The 9,887-nt window shown below is 48.1% G+C and overlaps 1 long non-coding RNA gene across 5 annotated transcripts; it reads left to right on the plus strand.

Annotated features, from left to right (window-relative positions):
- The first annotated feature begins 2,399 nt into the window (after positions 1-2,399).
- Positions 2,400-9,464, plus strand: LOC134483888 (uncharacterized). 5 transcript variants are annotated; one of them, XR_015645694.1, is made up of 6 exons: positions 2,400-2,514; positions 3,003-3,579; positions 3,716-3,885; positions 4,244-4,537; positions 7,966-8,104; positions 8,436-9,464. It is a non-coding gene; the product is annotated as an uncharacterized LOC134483888 (long non-coding RNA). The 5 variants fall into 5 exon arrangements; XR_015645692.1 differs by lacking the exon at positions 7,966-8,104; XR_015645695.1 differs by lacking the exon at positions 7,966-8,104 and having other exon boundaries at positions 3,716-3,830.
- The last annotated feature ends 423 nt before the right edge of the window (positions 9,465-9,887 follow it).

The raw sequence follows: 9,887 nt of genomic DNA on the forward strand, positions 1-9,887 counted from the left end.
ACCTACCACCTTAGTTTCTTCTCTGCATTCTAAAAGAAGTCTAGGAACCCAATTGGTGAAGAAAAAATGGATTTATTTACAGTTCTGGCCAAATTAGTAAGAGGAAGAAGTTATTTTGGGCGTTTCCTTGGTTTTCTTGAATTAGGCTGCATCTTCTGTGGTGAAGATGAGTCATGGCCTAAAATGGCTTTGGAAGCAGGAGCAGCTGGAAGGCACGTTACTGGAACTGCCTCACTTTCCAAGAGTAGGGTCCTCTCCTGGCACTAGCTCAGGCTCTCAACATGGGAGCCATCTGTAGAAAATCCCCGATCCTTGGTGTCTCTCCTTGTGTCTCTTGTGCCAGAGTTACAGTTCTAGGCCACCACGCTACTTGAGTCCTCACTACCGTGGGCAGCTAAATGCTATCCCTCACACCCACCCTTCCATTCTCAAGAAGCAGCGCAAAACTAGGTCCCAGACCTGTAGAATGGACTGGGTGAGAGGTTCCAGGACCAGGATAGGGACATGATGCAAACAGATCCACCACTGGGCCTCACAGCACCCCTTAGTCCTCACCCCACCGGGGCAGGGTGTCCAGTGTTCATGTACAAGAAGACAGGAGTTGCCCTGGTCCCCAGCGCCCTCCACCGGGTGAGCATGGAGTCAGAACTCACCATCATTGTAATATTCCTAAGCTCACTTACAGACAGATTCCAATAAGGCTCCAGGCAGAAAAACTGGGAGACTCCATCCTTGGGTTCCTGTATCTTTTCTTATATATATTTACCCTCCCCCTTAAAAATTTTTATTATCCTTTTGAGAGCTCTACGAGGACTATTTTCGTCATGCATTTCAACTCCTCCCATATTAACCCCGCAGATTCCATAGTCCTTTAGTTATTATTGTATATGTACGTCTGTAGTACATACATACATATACATGCTATGTTCCAGCTCTGAAGGGAAAGATATCCTGGCACTTGAGAGCCAAGAAGACCACAAAGTCATCCACAAAAACACCTCACACAGGTCAGGAGGGAAAAGTCCAGGAGGTGGCTGCCACTGCTCAGAAGAGGAGGAGGAGAGGGCTGAGCAGAGGACAGGGTTTATAAAGCATTTCTTGGGTGGATGGGAGGGGTGGGGCAGCGGGACAGAGCTGTCCAGGGTAAGATTGGTGGGATTAAAAGCCCTGAGTTTGGGCTTTTTACTCCATAGGACTGTGCCTGGGTCTGACTGTTAAAGGAGTAGATTGTTCTATGGAACCTGGCAGTTGGGAGTTCTCAGAGGAGAGATACAAATGCATATGTAATGCATAGAAATGTGTATGTTTGCATTATACACAATGCATATATATGTATATATGTATGCATGTATACAACGCAAATATGTATATATTTAAAAGCGTATACATTTATAAATGCAACCGAACGAATGAGTCCCTTCAGTGTTGCTCACATGGACATGTGTTTAGGCCTGACCGTCACTGGGGATTGGATAATGTTTAGGGGGGAGGGGGAATTAACCTTGGAGAACCCCTTCTCCCGTTAGCAGCTAATATGTTTAGGTGGCCCAAATTCCGGTGCCAAGGCGCTCCAGAAAAAAAGGTTCTCTCCTGCCACTTCCCTCCCACCTCTGGGTGACTCTTATTTCAGATCTCTCCAGAGAAGGCTCAAGTTCGTGCGTATCCCGCATGTCCGCTCAACTCCAGCTTTCTCCGCAAGTAGCATCCCTTTACACTTGTCTAAAACTTGAGCAAAGTAACCATCTTTTAGCCAGACGTTTAGCTCTTCTATGTGCCCGGCTGCAGCACAATAGGCCATCCTTCCCATCACAGTGTTCCCTGCTAACAAGGGCAGTGCGCAGAAAAAGGTGTCTTTCCTAGAATGGTATTATTTTAATCTTTGCCTTTTGTCCTCTCAGAGCCTCTAATCAGCCACCTCTGATGCTTCGACACTAGAGGGCGCTCTGAACCCAGATCTCATTTTGTTCTGGGTGTAAGACAATCACATTTAAAAAAAAAAAAAAAAGCTTGGAGTTCCGGTGGTGGCCGATATGAGTAGCCCATATACCATTATAAGTAATCATTTTTTATTTTGCCAAGGTTTATTTGTCTGGGCCCTCATTATTTCGGGAGGGGGGCGTGAATCAATATTTCTTTTCCATCTCCAGAGGAAAAATCATACTATATTCATTTGTTCGTTTGCTTGCTTTACTTAAAAGTCCACTCTAGTGCCTGAAGATCGCTTTTTTCCCCCCATGCAGGACAGGAAACAGTTAAGATTCAATGTAAAGACAGGTTCAGGCCCTTTCAGCCTTTTCCCTTTGCTATGTGTGAAACTCGTAAAACTGCTTACAGGGGGTGGGGGGGAGGAATAAGGGGGAGGGGCCAGGAGGGAAAGGGAGGGGAGGAGGAAGGAAAGAGGGAGAGGAGGGGGAGGGAAGGAGAGGAGAAGGAGCGTCTCTCTCTAGGGCTCTACTCCCCTCTCAGAAGCCGTGACCCAGCAAAAGGCTGGGTCTTTCTCTGCGGAGGATGAAGGTGAGGGTGAGGGGGAGGTACCTATTTCAGAGGATAGCCGGGACGTTGTTTTTCTCATCTTTTTTGAGGGTCCTTTCCCCTCTGGGTTGTGTTTTGCCCTAAGAATTCTTTCATCTGCACCTTACTGCGGCGGTGCAAGCCTTTTAACCCCAGGGCTCCGGAGGCAGACGCAGGCAGGAGGATCTCTGTGTGAGTTTGAGGCCATCTGGTCTACATACAGAGTGAGTTCCAGGACAGCCAGGGCCACACAGAGAAGTGCCTTGAAAAAAAGAGTTCTTTTATCCATCCAAGGACCTAGGTCTTGGCTGATTGCAGATATTTTCTAAGATTGTCATCAGCCTTGTGGTTCTGCACCCATACCATTCTTCAAGGTTCCTGTCAATCAGTTACCCCCGCCCCCATTAACTTCATAATGAACAAAAGCTCTCCTTTATCAGATCACTTAGGACTGAAAATGACTAAGATGATTTTCTTTTGATGTTTTCTAGAATTCCTCGTTGCGTGGGACATATGATTCTGTCATCTATGGTTACAGAAGCCACCTGAACCCCTAGCCATCTGTTAAATTCTCATGCTTTTGAACTTAGATCTTCTCCCAAACTCTTGGCTCTGCCCCCTTATCTGCCCACCTCGGGCTCAGAATAGGCAGAGCTGGTTTGCTTCCAGCGCTGTGGTAACATCTTGGTCACAAAAGGCTGGGGAAGTTTTCCCATCCCTCCTTTCGGGGCTTTCTAGCTCTGCCCCACACCCTCTTCTCCATCGCTCCCTGCTGTCTTCAATTTCTCCTGCTGCTCACCTCCACCCGGTCTGCTGAATGCCCGCCCTTCTGGTCCGGTTTTCCTAAAGTGCCTGCCAACCCATGAGGGCCTCAGCTGTGTCTCGTGTGAATGAAGCAGTTGTCAATTCTTGGATACTACGAGGAGAAAAAGGCAGCTGGGACACATCCCATAGCTGGCTTGGGGCTCAGCCCTCCTGCCTGTCTCAGAGGTGTTCTAACCTTCTGCTCTCTCACTGCCACGTTGCCATTCCTGCAGTGAGATTGGTGGCCCTTGAAAGTTCTGGATGGTAAGCTCAGCCCTTTGAAACAAAACCGCTACGGAAAATCATGGCTGCCCACCAGAAGGATCCCAGGTGGGAACTCTTTGGAAACCATCCAGGAATCCTTCATTCTGAAAGTTTTTGTTTTTGTTTCCCTTCTCAGAGTTCTGAGGAAAAATGGCTTGATTCCACCATCAGTCTATCTTCTTCGTGTCCAGAGAGAGGAGCAAAGAGAGCACCGGAATTTCCATTCTTTTCCCATCCTGCTTACAAGACAGGCCAGTTCTACTGCCGGAGCTCAAGAGAAACAAACGGCAGGAAAGGGAGTGGATGGTAAAGCCAGTCGTGGGGGATAGGCAGGCAGCAAGATGCGCCTCCCTGTAGGTGGATACCTATTTGCTGCTAATGTCACTGTGTGTGACAACTCCTCTTGGCTTCCTGTTCTGACCTCATATTTCCAGTCAGTGAGTCTGACAGAAGCAGACTCTAATGGGGAAGAGCTTTTAGGAAGAATATGAAGGAAATCTGCTAACTCACAATGTGAGGCTGATGGGACTCAGGTGGGGCGGGGGTTGGGGGGATGTTGTTCTAAGCATCTGATTACTAGAGCCCAACAAAAGAGGAAAGGTTAGAGGAAGTAGCCAGGCAAGAGGTGGCAAGAATCTTCCCCCTCCCCCACTTCTTCTTGCAGTCTGACAGATAACCCTTGGTCCAACCACATTGGTGTTCTCAAGAACAAACAAGGCACCAAAGGACCACGAAAAGAGGCATGTGGGTTGGAGAGATGACTCAGCAGTTAAGCGCGCTGGCCAGTTGTTCTTCCAGAGGTCCTGAGTTCAATTCCCAGCACCCACATGGCGGCTCACGACTGTCTAACTCCGTCATACCATACACCGATTTCAAGGCCAGCCTGCTCTACAGAGCAAGTTCTAGAACAGCTAGAGCTACACAGAGAGATCCTGTCTTCAAAACCAACAAAAATGAGGTGTGTGCCTTGGCTGTTGGCTTCTGTCCACTTACAGAATCATCCTCTTCCCTCGAAGCATGTGTGACTGTTGTGTTAAAGGAGCTGTGGTACACGGAGTTCCCAGGAACCACACAATAGGGTCATTTCTTATCGAGCTGTTTCTGAGCCAAACAAAAAAAAACACAGCCAAGGGAGAAAGAACGCAGCTTTTAGAATCCCTCTCTGGACATAGCAAAGCATTACAGAGGCTCATCTTTTGCATTGACATTCTGGATAATACCAGCTCCTGGGCAGGTTTTCTTTTTAAAGCCTATATCTGTATACTTTAAATACATATAGGTTTAAACATCTAAAATATAGGATATGTATATTAATGTATTTTTAAATTCTAAAAAGAATATACGAGCCAAAGGAGAACAGGGGACCAGGCAGGGTGAGGGCATGTGTACTGTGTTTCAGACAAGACAAGACAATGCGTGTTTACGTCCACACTCTAGTGTGTATTTGCATGTGTTTGCATGTATTTGCGTATTGTTTACATACAGGCAGAAATAGTCACTTTCCAGAATGAACTACGACTTCACAGGTACCATACAGAATATGATATCACGCACACATGGGTAAGATAAAATGTGAAGAAGGGGGTGAAAGAGAGGAAGGAGGAGGAGGTATAGATTGCCCTGCACTTAGTCTGAGATGTGAAAAGCACTACAGGGAGAACTGACCAATTAAATAAACCCACCCACTTGTGGATGGAAGGGAATGTTGGGAGGGTAACAGCTTTCCTCTGGTTTGTGGAGTCACCACAGACACATTCAAAATTCCAAAAGGTTTTTTTTGTTGTTGTTTTGGGGCTTTTTGGGTTTTGTTTTTTTGAGATAAGGTCTCACTATGTAGCTCTGGCAGACCTGGGACTTGCTCTATTCCTCGAACTCATTAGAAAGCTACTTGCCTCTGCCCTCTGAGTGCTTGAGCCTAACACAAAGACTTTTTTTTTTTTCAAATGTAGATAGACAACTCAATTCTAGCGTGGATGAGACTCCAAATGGTTGAGAAGAGGAGCCAGCTCATTCTTTAAAGAAAACAAGATATAAGAACTTGCCTTCTCATAGGTCCTATAGCTACGAAACCAAATCAAAGTGGAGCTGGCACACAGGCAATAGTGAGATCAATGGAAGGAAAAGTCAAATAGGTCTCCCAGTCCAATAGGTGAGCAGGTTAGTGCTGAAATCCAGGTACAGTGGACTATCACAAGTTGTCCTCTGGCCTGCACACACACCCACAACATGTGCGGCCCCTCCCCCCAATAACTAATTTCAACAACTGTGAAAGGAAGAATTCTCCAGCTAGGAAACTGAACTCCCCTTTCATAGCTACGAAAAAGAAGTCAGCGCCATACATATTAGAGGCCAAGAGTAAAGCACTATTGGGCAATGAGGAGGCTCGCTTCCGGATGAATTTTGTAGATGAGATACAGAAAGAATCTATTCCTAAGGAAGCTGACACCACAATTAAGAGAGGAAGGCCTGCTGGTTTTTGCAATTCATATCGTGACCGGAGGCCCCCCCCATCAATAATACATAAACAAATTGTTAATAGACAACTGTTATGATTTGGATCTTAAATGTCCTCCCTGAGGTCATGTGATGAGGGCTTGCTTGTTTGTGGGTTGGGAAATGGTAGACCTTTTAGGATTTGTCAGTGATTGGTAGGAGCTAGGAGCGTGCTCTTGACCCCAGAGGGCCCCATTGCTCCTTCCTTCCTCTTACCCAGGAGGTGAGCACCTTGCTTTTTTCTGCTACACACTCACCCTCACAAATCAAAGCAGCAGCCGGGCCTCGGGCCTCGAAGGCCTGCAGGGAAGCCTGTGGAGATGGGTCTGTCAGCTACGGAAACCTAACCTAGCAACCCGCATAAAGATGAGTAAAAAGGCCCAGTAACGGTGGCGCACGCCTTTGATCCCAGTGCTTGGAGGCAGAGGGTGGCAGATCTCTAGATTAGAGGCCAGCCTAGTCTACGGTAGAGCGAGTTCCAGAACTGACAAGGCTACACAGAGAAACCCTGTCTTGAAAAACCAAAAGAGCAAAGAACTTCAGAGTAAAATCAGGACCCTGGATGAAACCCAGCACCAGATCCTTTTACAAAGGACCCCATCATGTTGGTTATAAGGAGCAGGCATATAAACATCTAGATCTGTAACCCAGTGACAGGGAAACTGGTTTCCAGGAACAACCCAAATACCTACTAAGAATGGTACTGGACACTTTGTGGTATATTCGTTCATGAGCCAGTGATGGAAGTGGAATGAACAAGACACGGGGGGGGGACAGGTATTACCATGGGGTGACCATGACAAGCAGTCATGGAACAATACCTACAGGCACAGATAGGACCCCATTCATTCAAACTTCAAAAGCAGACAACCCCAAAGTACGCCATGCAGAGGGCCCCGTGCAGGTGGGAAAGCATGGGGAAGCTGGGAGAGGGTTGGGTTGTCCCACAGGGTGATGATAGATTCCAGACCCTCTAACTTGTCCCCTCAGGAATCAGGACACGCCCTCTGTCCTTGGCAGGAACCTGCTGTGAAGGTTCAGTGCACAGGCCTGTGGAGGGGAGGAGTGGAGAGAAGCCCCGCCCCTTCCAAAACTAGGCTCAGGCTAAGCCAGACTAAATCACATGATGTGAGACTTCCTGCCAGCCCCCTCCCCCTCCCCCTCCCCCTCCCCCTCCCCCTCCCCCTCCCCCATCCCTACCCTCAAACCTATGAAAGTCAGAAAATCTCCTTTGGTCAGAGGATTTCTCTGAATGCTCCCCTTCTTTGGCGCCCCCCCCCCCCCCCATCACTAGCAACGATTTCCCTGACTCATTTTGAACCATCCCGTCTAATGGAACTTCTCTCTGGGCTCTCCTAATGCTTTTCCTGCACCTCAAGGCCAGATCATAGCACCCCATGGTTACAAGGCTCTTCTCTCCTCATCCCATTCTGATGGGCGATTTGGTGTTAACTTCATTTTCCACGAACCGACCGAACAGGAGCTCTTTGTTCTAACAAGACAGTGGTACCTCCGAAGGGTGTGTGTGTGTGTGATGGGAACTGGTACTCAGACAGTCATATGGTGGTGCTTTTCCTTGTCTGCGCGTGCGTGCATGCAAGCGCACCGGTGCACACACAATGTGTGCATATTTGTATGAGGCAGGGTCTCACTATGTAGCCCTGGCTGGCCTCAAACTCAGAGATCTGTCTCTTGCTCCCTAGTGCTGAGAGTAAAGGCCTGTGCCAAACCCAGCCTAAATGGTCTGCATATAGGCTACAGATAGTCTATTCATTTCTATATCACGCAAAGGGGCTGCCTCGGGTCTTTCGTATCTCTAGAACTTGACTGGATTCTGGTCTGTGCAGACAGCTGGTCCCATTTTTCCTTTAACTCTCCCTCTCTCATTCTCAGCCCCCAAGAGACTCCACCAGTATTCCTGCTGGGATTGGGACCTGGAGACCCTTCTGTTCCCACTGTATCTTTGCCTCTAAGGTGCCGTTATCCCCGGAGGACTGCCCACCCCTCCCCCACCCCCAAAGGCCCTGACATGGTTGGTACCAACTTGACAAGTCTCTGGGATAATGTAGGAGAGGCAAGGAGTATTTAGATAGGTGGGCCTGCCTGTAAAGAGAAGTGAAGGACTCTCTTGGTCAGGTTGTGGCAGGGAGAATCACCTAATCGTGGCCTTGAGTCCTGGACTGTGTAGAAAGAAAGCCAGCACACATTTTTCCTGCCTGACTGTGGATACAACTTGTCCAGCTGCCTCAAGCCCATTGGCAGGACTTGCAGGCCATGACAGACTGTACCCTCAAACTGTAAGCCAAAATAAGCCCTCCCTTTCCTTGAGCTTTGCTCTTTTTTTTTTTTTTTTTTTTTTTTAGATTTATTTATCATATTGATGCGAGTACACTGTAGCTGTCTTCAGACACACCAGAAGAGGGCATCAGATCCCATCACGGGCAATTGTGAGCCACCATGTGATTGCCGGGAATTGAACTCAGGACCTCTGGAAGAGCAGTCGGGGCTCTTAACCGCTGAGCCATCCCTCCGGCCCGAGTTTTGCTTTCATTATTAGGACATTTCATTACAGCAGTAAGTTAAAGAGTCAACCTCTGCACCCCTTGAACTGCCTGCCTTGGCTGGGCACGGGCAGTGGGTTGTTTTTAAGGTGGAAACGCCTGCTATTTCGGAGTTGAAGTTACCTCGGCCCCAAGCTTCTGTGCTCCCTAGGAGCAGGGAGGAGGAGGAGGAGGATGGTAGAAACTTCACCTGGAACTGTGGCAGTCTCTTTTGCTCTGCCAGAGTGTGCCTGTGCTCGTGAACCACACTAGACCATATACAACCTTGGTTAACTGTAAGGGGACACAGCTCCCATAAATGCATCATCCATACCGGGGTAGAACTCTGTAGTGATGTAGCTGTTTCGGGGGCGGGGGTGAAGTGTTCAGCATTTACCATCCTGTAAACAACCTCTCACCTCTGCACCGTATATAAAACCCGATAAATTCATTCGCCAAGGTGGGCTTTTGGTAGAACCAGTAGTCACTGGTGCCGTCTGAGGTAAACAGGCCTTTGTTCGCGTCTCCTGTTGGGAGCTATGCCCTTAAAAACCCTCCATTATTGATGTTTAAAATATTATAGTTAGAGTTAAGTATGACTGGGTTCATGGAAAATCCCCAGCCAGCTGCAGAAGGCAAATACAAATCTGGTGGCAGGATGCCTAACGATATGACAAACTTGGGACCTCTCTGAGAAACCAACGTCCTGTTGACATCAGCTGATTGCCTGACCACAAGAGCACAGTGTCCTTGGCTTGCGTAAATATTTCCTGCTTCCCTGCTCCCTTTGTTACCCCTGCTATGGTATAAATTCAGCCTTGGGAAAAAGTAAAATGTGTCCCCTTGATCAGACTCCTGTCTTGGTGTCCTTCTTCGAGTCTCTTGTCCTCCATTCTCTCTTAGGTGATCCCCAACCTCCACTGACTGCCCTGCGGGGTCGGGGCAATCTCCCCTCCCCCCAAAAAAGTTAATAGGACAGCAGCCCACTTTGTAGTGCCTGCATTCTGACAGGTGCTATTAATAGAACTGTGGATGGGGCCGGGGTGAAGGTGGGGGGTCAAAAAGGGCTATCTTATGTAAACCCCTTCAAACCGAAACATCTCGTTCTCTGGCTTTGAGTCCAGATGAATTAATTCCTGTGAAAAACTGAAGGCTTTTAGGGGGGTGGGGTTGTGTATACATGATGGGCTTCCTAAGGCATTGGGGGTGTTGTGTATGGTGGGTTTCCCAAGAGTGCGACAGGCTCTGTCCTTGCCAGCTCCTCACAGTACTTCC

The sequence above is a fragment of the Rattus norvegicus genome, chromosome 20 (genome assembly GCF_021556685.1).
Source record: "Rattus norvegicus strain SHRSP/BbbUtx chromosome 20, alternate assembly SHRSP_T2T, whole genome shotgun sequence".
Classification (NCBI taxonomy): Eukaryota; Metazoa; Chordata; class Mammalia; order Rodentia; family Muridae; genus Rattus; species Rattus norvegicus.